The 13,623-nt window shown below is 42.0% G+C and overlaps 1 protein-coding gene across 1 annotated transcript in view; it reads left to right on the forward strand.

The window, feature by feature from the left end:
- PEAK1 (pseudopodium enriched atypical kinase 1) overlaps positions 1-13,623 on the forward strand; it is a 111,939-nt gene that overhangs the window by 39,194 nt on the left and 59,122 nt on the right. The window contains exon 2 of the mRNA XM_027697990.1: positions 9,930-10,091. The gene's annotated coding sequence lies outside the window, so the exon portion shown is untranslated. The remainder of the gene's footprint in view (positions 1-9,929; positions 10,092-13,623) is intronic.

A 13,623-nucleotide genomic window follows, 5' to 3' on the forward strand; every position in this document is an offset into this window, starting at 1 on the left:
GCTGCTGCCAACCTGCAAACACTTAGTCCTCTCTGGGGCTTTCCTTGTGGTATTTATGATCCTTCTGATCTTCTTCTCAGCAGCTTTGATATTTGGCAACTTTGCTTAATCTGCAGTTTGGTACCTCTGTTGTTTCAAATGTCATCAGCTGAGTCGCATCCTCCCTTCTGAGATGAAGTCTATTATGGTGAATTAATACTGTGAGGGAATAATTTATCCTGCACAAATGGAGCACTCCTGCTTTTTCCATGACAGTGGACTCCTCTGTCCCTAAATTTGCGCTTAGCAGTAAAATGTTTGAAAGAGTAACTTGTTACTTCAGCTTTTCCAATTTGGAGTTTTATTCTGAACTAACATAGAAAATCATTTTCCAAAGGAGCATTTAACAGATTTCTCTGTAGCTTTGGTAACTGTTTTATTGAAGTATAACATTTACTGAGGTCATTGCACCCTGGACAGTTGCTTTATCTGGCTGAGCCATGTTCCTTTGGCCCTGTGGTCTGCACCAACCCAGCAAATTGTTCCTGTCCAGCAGCAGTTCTTTTGATCCAGAATTCCCCCATTTCTGCTGTTAGACTTTTCCTCTTTTCTGTGTATTCCCAGTGAACTGTTTCTCAGCCATGGCTTTTCAGCTGTGCATGCTATCAAGTGTCTCCTTTTGCATTACTCCTTTGGTAGTAATTTACTACCCTATTTTGACTTCATCTTATCTTCCTTTAACTGCAGGTTTCATATAACCATCTTTCTCTGGCAAGAGAGTTTAGAATTAAAGCTGCTCAGATTCTCCCTTTTCATACAAGTACTTTTATCGATGCAAGCGCATAACTCCTACATTAACCTTGATATTAAACTTCGGTGTCATCCTTTAAATACTTTTTTTTTTGATTCAGAAAATGCTCTGCCCTGGTAGAGGTGAGAGCAGTCAGCTCTATTTTGTGTCTATTGACAGACCAGAACTGGAGTAATACTTGCAGTGTATTGTCCTCTGTCCTTGCCTGTTTCCGATTGCTCAGTACCAATTGTTTCCAGCTCGCAGCTGTTTAATACAGCTGCCAAAACCACTAATGCCCAACCTGTCTCTAGTAAGAGAGAGCTTAAAGAAATAATCTTCTTTTCCTTCAGTGTTTTGCAAGATGGAAATGCTTCAGGTTATCATGCAAAGTTTTCCTGGTGAAGTGGTTAAATGGCTGGTGTCAAACAGTGCAGTGCTGTGTGTGCAGGTCACAGGCAAGAGGATTTCAGATAACTTTGGGGGGGAAAAAAAATCTTGAACCATTGAACACTTGCTGAATTTTGTGCCATTTAAATGCATACTCTGTATCTTAATACTTCAGAAATATTAAGTGCTACTTGCAGTTCCCCATTACAGCTCTAGCTGATTTCCATCAGTATTTTTAAACTGCAGTGAGAACGAGGAGAAGTACCTTTAAATACTTGGGGGAGAGAAATAGCATAGCAGGGAATCACAGAGGCTTTTTCCTATGCCCTCAGGCCCTTGCTGCGGGGTGTTACTGTCACCCCAAGTGCTGTTCGCCTTAAGGTGGCTTTTCAGCAAATGCTACTGGTTTTGTCAAGTTTGTCAGTGTTCAGTCAGATTTTATATTCAGAGCACTGTAAGTTTTGACCTGTGTTCAAGCTCTGCTTATTCTCTTGGCTGACCCTACAGTTCTGGTCATTTAACTGAGCTGATGTTCATTTTCTGACCTTCTCTCTTACCTTCACCATTTGTTGCATTTCTTTGCCTCCTGGCTATTTCAACCAATTCAGTTTGCTTTCTGATGTAGTTTCTTGCTTTAGATTTGTGTATTACATTAGTGCCTTTCTCAGTGCAAGGTCAAATGGTACTTCATTGAGAAGTCAAAATGTGTGAATTGGCTCTTGTCACAAGCTTAATTTAACCATCATTTATGTTCTTGGAAGTATTCCATTTTTTATCCATTTCATTTATCTTAATACCTGCTTTTAAGTAAAACTGACAAATGATAGCAATATATGACAGATATTTTAGCACAGTCTTTTGAAAATCATTTTCCTAATGTGTGAATTCTAGTCCAGACCAGACTTGAAATAATAGTATTACAAAATGTCAAAGCTGGTAAAACTATTAAAAAAGAGAAAAGGAACTCTGACTAATGGCCCATGTGTATGGCTTAACATTTAAGTAAAGATTGCATTCCTGACTGAGTGATGAGAAAACTTCAGCTAAAGCATTTCTCTGTAGCTTCCTGCTGAAGTAAGTTTTCTTTGTGTGGCTTGAGCTGTGGGAAGAGCTCAGTGCCACACCTCTCTGGAATTTTCCAGCATTGTCTGGGATGCTGTTCACACTCCCAGAGCCCTCTCTCCCGGGGCACGCTGGCTCTGGGCTCCAGGGGTGGTTTGTGTTAAAGCTGACTTGGCTTTCTGGGCTGGATACTTGTGTATTGAGAAGGGTGAGTGAACTGGGAAGCTGTGTTTGGCAAGGCAGGGAAAGGGCAGGATCACTGACAGAGCCATTGAGGTCATTCCTAATAATTCAGGATGCGTAATTGAGGATCAGGAGGTGGATCCCCTCCCTTGGCCGAAGGAAGGAACAGGCTGCAGGGTGAATCCTGGTCGTGGGGCAGCCTAAAGACAGGGGATGCCCACAAGTTCTGTGGATTGCAGAGGACTGCATGGATCTGCTGTCCTTTGGGAAGGGGTGTGCCCGAGAAGGAGGTGTTGGGATTCATGCTGGCTTTGTCCTGGGACTCACTGTGGCTGCACAGGACTTCTTTCAGTCCCACTGATCCACTGACTGTGGCTTTGCTGCTGTGCCTGGCATTAAGCTGTTCAGCAGGCTCACAGCAGCCTCTGCTCCCAGGAAATTCTTTCATTCCTGTGAACACATTTTGGGAGGAGAATGCCATGCACACATTCAATCTGCTGGTTTCTGCTCTAATCACAATTCAGGAAGATTTTCTGATAACCCCCTTCGTACATCCGTGAGTGTTTGTTCCTGTGGGGGAGAGGATTGGAAGCTGACAGCCACAGTTTTAATGTTTGCTTGTTTGGATACAGGCCTAGAGTGGGAGCAGGAAATCCACTGCCATTTCACAGCTTTATTTGTTGAATGGAAAGCAGGGAATCGACATCATGTATTCAAGAGCAAGAAAAATGGCATTTATGGCAGGGTGTAATTTTTTTTTTATGGTCCCAAGTATTCCTTTGTTTGCAATTTTGGCTTAATATATTCATGATACTTTGAAATAGGGCTGTGTGTGGAGATGGGGGTTTTAAATTGCTTTTGTTGTTGTTTCTGGCTTATATAAATGTATATATTCTATAAAGATCAAAGGTGACCTGGAAAGACAGTTCGTAAGAGATTATTCATCCAAATGACATTTTTTTCAATGCAATGGGGGTGGGGGTGGAGGGAAGAGAAATTTTAAGCTTATTCTCTCAGACTTTGGTTTTGTTCAGCTTTCTTACTTTCACAGGATATTTTATTTTTACCAAAATTTCTAATAAGCCACTGGAGTGAAGTATTTGCTAACAAAAGTAATTTTACTGAAATACTTAACATCTCTCCTCCTTGTTGATCACAGACACACACACTCTGTGATTATTCCATTAATTCTCCTGAGAGATTCCAGGACATTTTTCAAGACCAGATCTACTTTTTTATACTATTATTTGAAATATATGGATTTTCTGGAAGTCTTTTCAGGTCTACTTTATTTTTAATTTTTTATTTGCATATAAAATTGATGAAGTTACATTCTGATAATGCCGTTTCCAGTGCTTCTGAAAATACCTTTAAAGTCTTACTTGCATGATCTGTCAACTCAAGTTATTACATTTGCATCTTTTTTTGTAGAGCCTTTACAATTAAAATCCCTGTAATTTGTCTGTGTTTTATGATAGAGTTTAAGGGAGAAGATAAGCCAACTTGTTCATGGCCACTTGGAAATCCTGCTTAATACTTTTACTAAAAACCAAAAAACGTTCTATTAGGATTGAAAGGAAAGTGTGGGAAGAAAATGGCAAATCCCAGTGTATGAAGCCGTGGAAGTTTTGTCCAAGTCAGAGTGCTTGAGAAACTTTAAATGGTCTTGTTTAGTTGAAGGAGGAATCAGGAATTTGTTTAGGGAAGGCGTGGGCTGTAAGTTGCATAAAACAGCATCAGAAAGGTCATGGGAGATGACAGCAAGGTGCACGTCTTGGATGTGATTTGTGGTTAAAGGCAGTTCCTGTGCTTATGTGGAGAAAGTTATTTCCAGTGCTGTGGCAACTCTGGGGAAATTTCAGAAGGTTCAGTTAATGTCACAGATTCTTCAAATTTATACACACACAAACATTTGATGACAGTCGAATGTTGTCCATAGTTATTTGTTACCTTCGAAATAGCAACGACAGAAAGAAAGATGTTTGTAATGTTATAAACCAAAAAGTAGAAGTATCCCTTAAATATTAAAAATGTCAGTATTTTGTGTTCATACTTGAAGTGAGTTTTCTTTCTTAAAGGATGTTTTATGAATGACTTGGAGAATCTGGAAAAAAATTCTCTGTTAATCCCGCCAAAGTGATGGTTGTGCCATTCTTGTGCAAGGAGGCCAACGCTTCTGCAGAAACAATTTGGAGAAGAGAAATATCAGAATAAATTAAAACCCCAGGGATTTGTGCCATGTTTCAGCAGTGCTGCTGTGCCCTGCCCTGTGCTGGGGGTAGAATCTGTCCCATCAAGGTGAAGAGCACGGTGTTAATGTGGATATCTGCACACAGAAGTGAACTAGGGTGTTTTAGGAGGGTTACACAGAAGGATAGACACTTAAGCAGCACCACACACAGGGTAATTAAGAGGATTGCACAGCATGTGGTATTCAAAAACTTGTAGTTGTATCATTTATACAGAAAATCACTCAAACTCTGCTACTTCATGAACATTCCTCCTTCCCTTAGCACTCCTCCCACTTACCTTTTGCCAAGAGCTGCTGTAAGGAAATACTTCTCTGCATTTCTTCTGCTTCTGTCAGTCTGTGATAATGATGAACCTGAAACTCTTCTGCAGTGGCAATTTGCAGTACTTCAGTAAATTGTGGCTTTTGTCAGATAAATTGCATTGGTAAAATTTTCCTTGATCCCCAAAACCTTCATTTATCTTCCCATTAAAGATATATATATTCTCCAACTTCCATTCTTCCCCTTTAATCTGTGAAGCACAGAATACGATGTGGTTTCTGCATTGATTTTCAAGATAATTTTTAGCCTGTCAAAGACCTTCTGTCTCAACAACTTTGAAACAAAGATTTTTGAATAGATGAGAAAGTGCAGCTGCCAGATTAACAGACACAAGAAGCTGGAAGGGAAGGATCTCACAGATGGTTCTAATAAAACTCGGCAAACAGCAAAGGAGCCTGGTGGGGGAGTGGGTTGAAATTCAAATTGTAATCCCAGTGCAAGTTTGGGGGTTAGTTTGTGAAAGAAAGCTGCAGAAAAGATCATTTGAGGGTTTGGGGTTGGGTGGGGGGTTTATTGCTGGTTTCAGTTTTTCCTGTTGCTGCAGCACTGCCTTTTCCTTCTCCCTGTGTATCCCTGTGTCCATGATGCTGCCTGAGCTTGTGTTGCTGTGCCCAGAACCCTCCTCTGGAAAATAGATATTCATAGGATTTCTGTGAATGTAAAACACCAGGAAAAGCTGTTGAGGGAGGAAAATTTTCTTGTTACAGCAAAGAGCAGTAAAAATGGTGCAGAGGGAGGCTTCTGTTGCTTCATTGACAGGTCCTGCTCCTGCAGCCAGAGCCAACAGTTCCTTTTGGCCAAGCTTTGATAAACCAGGTGTTCCTTTGTAAGAATTTTGTACTGCACGATTCATTCATAAGGATGGGTGACTAGTACTACTTTGTCTTCTTTCTGCTTTTTCCTCTCTGATTCAATGCTATTAGGGCTGTAATATCAGGCCAAAAATTAATCAGTAAAAATTGCAGTAGGAGAGGTGCAGCTGAGGGCCTGGTGGTCTCAAATTCAACCACCGGTTCTTCTTGACGTGACAGTTTGGGGGTCGTTGGTTCTTGTGGCCAGAAAACCTCACTTTCACCTCATCTCCAGAACCAAAGCAATCAAGTTTTTATTTCTTTTTCCTCCTCATGCTAATCTTTCTGTACTTCAATGAAAGGAAAAGTGTTTGAGAGCACAGAGGCTTTCAGCTTCCATGGCAGCCCTTGGGGATGTGTCTTCATCTTGCTGTGTCAAAAGCTTTTCAAATCAGTAGCTCAGGAGTAGCAAATCCTTCAAATGCATGAGTAACAGATACTTGTTTTTAAGAGTCCTTAAGCATGAGCAAGTCATTAAGTACTTCCTTTCTCCCTGTGAATCAGTTCTATTTTAAACAGTATATTCATCATGGATTTAATATTTTAAAAAGTAAAAGAAGTTTTTAACTCTCTTTCTGAGTCTCCTGTGTACACCCATGACTTTGTATTAAAAACATATCTGCAAAGGACTGCACATTCACTGTACTGATGCATTCCCTTTCCTAATCTCCTTTAAGAGTGGATATATTCTGTCTGAAGCATTTCTTCGCCCAAGGAGACCATTTTGAAGTGAAGAAGTTATTACTCTGAAAACAGAGTATCACCTGATCAACGATGTGGCGATGCCACTTAAAAATGCAGCCCCTCTAGTGTTCAGCAACAACTGACAGCAGCATCCCCTCGTGCTTTGGAGGGAGCTCTGGAAATCCTGGTCTGCAATGTTTTCTGTGCCAGGTGACCCTTTGGCAAAGCTGTCACACACCCATTGTGTGAGGGAGGCCTCTGGAATTCCACTGAAGGAAATCCCGTGGTTTAATGAAAGGCTTTGGTTGTGGATATTGACCCTGAGATGTTGTTGTCCTCTGCTTATACAGTCAATTTGGAAAGAATCTGTTTCCCCTCTCTTTACTGTGTCATGCAAAAAGGATAACTAATATGAATATTTATAATTAGGTATTTTTACAGAGGGCTGTGTCCAAGATACAACATGCTGAGACATTAAACAGCACAAATGTTGCCAGAATTCCACCAGCTTGGCAAATCTGACAGCCAGCTGAAGGCAAAGACTAGTTTTTATGATAAAAATCAGGCCATGTACTGAATGCTAAAGCACTGCCAGTTGTTCACAGCCCGGGAAGAGTTCACTTGCAATCAACATGAATAGGAAAAAACATTTCCCAAATGGTGCTTTGTTTCCTTGTGGATTTGCTTCCGTTTCTGCCTCCTTACACAGTCAGCAATCATAATTCAGATGGTGGGGTTTGAAACACAGTCTTCGTGTTACTAATCTTGTAATGAGGTGGCCCTTTATCCAGGGCTGTCACTCAGATTGACAAGACAGAGAGAGCTGCTCCCAGCCTTGGCAGTTGCTAGAAAGTCGGGATGTTTTGCAGCAATGGCTTGTGATTCATTTGTTTAGCATTCCTCCCTCTTTGTTTTGTGAGGACAGCTTGAAGGGGACTGAGTCACATGGCAGCTCTTTTCATACTGGGCTTCTGCTGCCTTCAGTCTCTGCAGAAAGCCAAGGGAAAAATGGAGGGATTTACCTACATCTTCATTTAATGTTAATTGTCTCATCAGAGCAGCAGCTAAAAGGAAGGATTTCATGTCACATTCATCAATTAACTTAAAATGTTGTAAATTAATCTGTGGTACTGGGCAGTGGAACAGAAGTGAATATAGAGTGGTTTAATTCTTTTCTTTTTGAGTGGTAAATTGCATTTTTTAAGTCAGTGTGCTGCTTGTGAATACAATGACACCCATATATATGATCTCTGTACCACCTGTTGCCTTAGCTACCATTTAATATGCAATATGCTTATGTTGGAGATAAAATGCTTTCTGTGTCACCTATAAATATAATGTGATGGCAGTTTTAAAGAACACCTCAATGATCCTCACAAGCCATAGGAACACCAGATTTATATAACACTGTGCTAGTGAATCTCTGCCATCCCCAGCTGTGCCAGAGTTGTTGGAGTGCAGCTCTGCAAGGAAAGGCAAATGGCAAGCAGACACCTCTGCTCCTGCTGGGCAGAGCCTGCAGAATTCTGGGACAGAAGTACAAATGCCTGCATGCAGCCAAAATTAAAAAATGTGCCCAAGTGTTGATATTTTATTCTATGGATGCAGCTCTGTCAATGTTTCCCTGTTTTGGTGTTCTATAGGGACGTGCCCATGATTTGGGAGCAGATCTTGCAGGCTGGTGGGGACGGGGCCACCTCAAGCACTAAAGGAGGAGGAATCCAGCCCCCTCCCCAGCCAGCTGCTTTAACTGGACCTGCTGCCTGAATCCACAAAGTTCCCAGCTCCTTGCTCTCCTAGCTAGGAAAAAAGACAGTTTGGAAGGGGTTAAAATTTTACACAAGCGTGTCACCTTATGGAGGGACTTTAACTAATCTTTAAATGCAGATGTTCCCTGCTGTGAAGCGTTTGCTCATTTCTTTGTTCTTTAGGGCTGTTTTTTCTGATTTCAGAAAACTCTGTAATGTGCAAAAAAATTTTGCTGCTGACTGAAGTTCACAAAACTACGAAGGACTGTGGTGTTGTCTCTCCATTCCTTCTGGAGGATTTGCAGGGCCCTGTTCTCCTTCCTTTTCTTCCCCTACTTTATATTTCTAGCTAATCCTATCTGCAAAAGCAAACTGTGGTAATATTCAGGTTGGGAGAAGATGATTCAATCTTCTCCATCCAGAGTAAGCTTTTAACTCATCTCTAGTATCTCCATTTAGATGATGAACCGTAAGTTCAAGTTTAAGGCTAATTTATTGGCTCTTGCTTTATCTACCTCCAGTAGGAGGGCATTCACCCTTCTCCTTAAGTACACTTTCAAGCACATAATGTGTGTTTTCTGTTAGGATGGTTCATATTCATCTCACTTGTTGCTACTCATCTGCAGAGCTATTTCAGTATCTTCCTTTCCAATGTCCTAAAAAACGTTTGTTATGGTAATTGTTGTCAAGGCATTTTGCTTATGCTGCTCAGCAGTTGATGGCTTTGCTTGTCATGGTGCTCAGCCTGTGCAGGCTCACCAAGCTGTGGTTGCTTTGCACAGAAGTCTGAGTGCTTTGCTCTTCTTTATCTGTGGCTTTCATAATATGAATAATTTGAGTTTGCTTTTCTTTCTGCCAAATTTGTCATACACAAATGTGTTCACACTTGAAGTCGCAGAAGCAGAATACCAGAGGGGAAGGGATGAGGAGGAGGAAGAAAAAAAACTACCCCACAAACAAAAGCCCAAAAGAACTAGACAGTGCTGTCTCCTTGCATAACTCCAGACAGCTCTGGGAGCTTTCAGCCTTGACACTCTCAGAAAAACAGCAAATGCTGCTCTGCTGGGAGACAAGCCTGGAAATGTCTCTGCCTGTTCTGGAGTGCTGGGTTAAGGTGAAGATGATTTGAGTAACTCACTGGCCTAACCATCATAACCTGCTTAATATGTGAACAGAAGTAACATAAACCTGTGCTTTTGTTCTGTTAAAACATGTAATGTACAGAGCTAGTTCAGGTTATTTCCTAGCTCACTCTTTATATTTTGTTTCGAAGTTGTAATTAAAAATTAAGAAAATTAGTAAGATTACCTGCTCCTTTTCTTAGGAAAAGTCCTTAATTATTCCAGCTGGCTTCTACAGGCCATTCCTCAGCGTGTGCCTCCAACCTGTGCTTCCATTGCAAAGCTGCAGTGTGGCTGCTGAGCAGATAAAATTATAGGAAAACTGCAGCAGTGTGCTCCTGGGGGACAGAAAACAAACAGGAATGTTAAGGAAGAAGACAAAAGTCTGGTGTGCCAGCTATGCAGCCAGAATTCCGAAAAGAATTCAAGTGTCCTTTGACGTGGCTCTTGCAGCATTTCAGAGATCAGGAAGTCACCGAAGAAGGAAAATTAACAACAAATCAGATTTGAGATTTGTTGGAAATAACCTTGTTTTCTGTCCTTCACAGAAAATGTTGCTGTCCTGACCAGCAGTCATGAAGAGAAGGGGGTGAAGCGAATTTGTCTGGAGAAATAGGAAGTTTTGAAGTTTCCAGTGGGATTTATTACCAGAAGGTGTTGCCAAGCCAACCGTTGACACTGGAATGGATGAAAAGCCTCAGAGTTGAGCGGTAACACATCTTCCTGACATCTTTTTATTTCCCTAATATGGAACCACAGGTTAATTTGTGTGGATTATAAAGGATGTTGTTCTGCTACTACCAGAGTTTAAGTAGAGCAATTTTACAAGAGTCAAACATTGGCTGAGCATGTGAATTTGTAAGCTTTGTTCATTAGCAAAATGTTTGAATTTTAGTATCTGGTGGTTTACTCGGTAGTTGTAATTTCTTCCTGCAGATTCATCCCGTCTCTTCATTGAAAAACAAAATTAGATTTTGTAGATTTGGATATTTCTCCATTGGTAACTGTCTTTCCACCCAATGCCCAGCAAAACTGCAGTTTGGAACAGGTTGTAGAAGCAGCTCTGTCCCTGATTTTAGTTATAAGGTAAGTACCTCGTGTGACTTCTGAAATGTATGGGAAGACACATATGGTACACTAGGAAGGTTGCTCATTTCTGCTAGACATCAATATTTCCTGAAAAAACTCTTCTTTTTCCATTTTCTTCTTTTCTTTGCTTAAGCAAGTTCTTACTTGCTCATATTGTTCTCTGCCTGTCGTTCATAAGTGGGTTTTAAACATCTGAAATACCTCTATACTTGAGACCTGCCTTCCCCAGGTCAGTGTACTAGTCAGAAATACAGAACTGTGCTACTTTTTAAAGTTAAAGTGGTGGTAAAAAGACCCCCAGCTCCTCATCACTCTCCTGGTGTAGGCTCTGTCCCTTTGCAGCAGTAGGTGAAGTGGAGCCAACCACTAAAACCAAAAGGTTTAAGAAGCATAAAGGGGAATTGCCACACCTTTAATACCCCACCAAGATGATGTTTCAATGTCTTTTGAGACAAGAGAGTGAAAGAAGGTGTTTGTACCCTTCTCAAAGCCTCCCTGACCCTGTGTACAATAGAATTTGCCTCAGTTTGGTTACACTGATGGGAAACAGTAACGTAACTGCAGGTGTCAAAAATGACACATCACCATGTTTCTTTCAGTTGGCATGAATAAAACAAAGGTAAATCTGAAATGTGTGGTGGTTTTGTTCGAATTGGTTCTTTCATATTCTGTTCTTGAGAGGAGAGCAAACAGATCTGACAGTAGTTTTATGTGACTTTTGGTAGAAAAATTAGTCCTGCATTTCTGAAACTTGTAAATACACCTGTTCCCCTTTATCAGTCCAGGTCAGGTATTTATTCCACCCATGTATCATAGACTGTGTTAAGACTTCAGTGTGAGAACAGTCAGTGCCCTGGAAGGATTCTCTCCTAGTTTCTGTGAGGTTAAGGGCAAGATTTTAGAAAATGATCAGCATTGATGTAGCAGTTCCTATCTGAGATCCACACTAAGGCTCCTGTGTCTCTTGTGAGAGGACAGTCAGGCCAGCCCTCAGGAGCCTCCCAACCACTTTCAGCTCAGCCAGTGCATCCATCAGATAGTCAGTAGGCTTTTGGGGTTCTTCCCTAATTGACTTCCCATCTCCAGGAGTTGTCTGGTTTGTTGCCAGGGTTGCTTTATGCTGTGGTAGTGTCTCCTGCTGCACTGGCAGGAAGGGAGGGCTTGCAGATTCCATCTGTCTGCAGTGGTGACAAATGAAGCTCAGAAAGGGTTTATAAGAAAAATGTTTTTCTTCTTTCAAGTTTTCAGGTTTACTGTGCCCTTGTTAATGTTTTTGCTGTTGTTCTCTGTGCCCCTGCAGTCCTTTCTCTTTGAACCTGTGCACGTTCCCTTACAGATCTCTGATTCACTGACGTGTCTAATGAGAACAAGAAAAAGACCGTTCCAGTTTGTTTTGCAAAAGCTGTGGAGCTGGGGCACTGCAATGGGATTTTAGGTTTCTGTAGGGCACTTTAGAGCCAGAAATATGAGCAGCACAAGTTAAAAAGCAATACTAGTCACAAACTCTTACCCATCCTTACTAAGGAAAATACACCACCTTGGCTTGTTGTTATGCAGCAGGTCAGGAGAAGACACAAATGGGTTGCAACCACCATCATTTTTGAGGAAACAGTTTTAGAAAGCTGGAAGGTGATGTTTTCTTTGTTCTCTTGTATATCACTGCCTGGCAGAGCAGCTTCTGTATGCATCCAGCCTTTGTCCAAAGAGCACTAACTGTAAATCTGCTGGGGCTAATGGCTTCAGCTGAGGAAAAAGGTTCCCATAATTGTTTCTACATCCAAATTACTATTATTTAGCTGATAAAAGTGACAATCAGAGGCCCAGGAACAGGGATAACAATGCTACTTGATAGATTTCTCTGCTGGCACAGGAAAATCTTAATCTGCTGAACATCCAGAGGTCTGTGTGGTTGAGGGACGTGCTGGGTGAGCCGAGTGGGAGGAGTCCTGGGAAGAGCCAGGGGCTGCTGTTTGGGGCAGATAGATGGTCCTTCCTGCTGGAGATGCTCTGGAGTGGCCTAGGTGGGAACTGAGAGGGTGAACATACTCCTGTCTCTGAGAACAGCTGGAGGATGTTGCCTGGGAGGTGCTCTTGGCTGAGGGATTTTAAATGGGAGGGTTGTCTCTCAGCTTGAGAGCACATTTTTTCCGCCTGACTCACTGGGTGAAATCTAAATGAGTGACAAAATTTCTAAAAGTAACGTTGAATTGGTCGGAATAATAAAAAGTGGATTTATCATCAGGAAGGAAGAGCAAAATAAGGGCAAAGATTCAATGCAGAGGAAGTCACCACCTTCCCAGTAACAATGGAAGGCCGTGGGCAGCTCACACACCTCTGTGCAGCAGAGTTCTCCTGGCTCTGCAGCCACACAGCGAGTTACCATTGGAGGGGATTCTTCTGAAACCCTTCCCAGCCTCCTTTCCCATGTGCAGAACCCACACACATTCTGTGGGATGCTTTCCATTGAAGAGACAGTGCACTACAACGTGTTTGCATAGCTTAACTTGCCGTGTAGAACACAAGCCTGTGTGTGCATGAAAGGAGACTGCCCACTATTCTTCCAGAACTCATTTTTTCCCCAAGAACAACACCAGCCTTTGTTGCTTCTTTTTGACTTGTGTGCTGGTTTAAAAGTAAACCAGCGGGAGAAATGAACCCAACTCGAGAGAGATTACAAGTCAGAGTTACAATTTACTAAGAAGATTACAATAAGTGCAATGATACAGAGAAAAAACTGGTTTTAACCCCCAAAGACAGATGTATAATCCCGCACCCTGGGGCAAGAACAGAAGGGTGTTCATTAGTCCCTGTGCTGAGCACCACGTGGCCCCCCTGGGTGCAAAGTAACAGGAAAGGAAACCTGTTGGTCCAGATGATGGTCGCAGTCCTGTTGGAGTGATGATCACAGTCTTGTCGAGGGGAGCAGTGGCAGTCCTGTGGGAGTTCTGGTCCTCCTCTGGATCTGAGGACTGGTGCCAGCAGTCCCAAAACCCAAAGTTTATATAAGCTCAAGTTCAGGTGGGGATGTCCAGCACCTCCCCCAGGACGGGGAGTTTCATGGTGGGTGATTTAACTCTGTGAGTCACGGGACATTTTCGGAATCTTTGATGGTCTGGGTGTTGCAGCTGCCTATTGTGCCTGTCCAGGATGGCC

This window comes from Neopelma chrysocephalum, unplaced genomic scaffold, assembly GCF_003984885.1.
Source record: "Neopelma chrysocephalum unplaced genomic scaffold, ASM398488v2 Primary Assembly neopelma1_124, whole genome shotgun sequence".
Classification (NCBI taxonomy): Eukaryota; Metazoa; Chordata; class Aves; order Passeriformes; family Pipridae; genus Neopelma; species Neopelma chrysocephalum.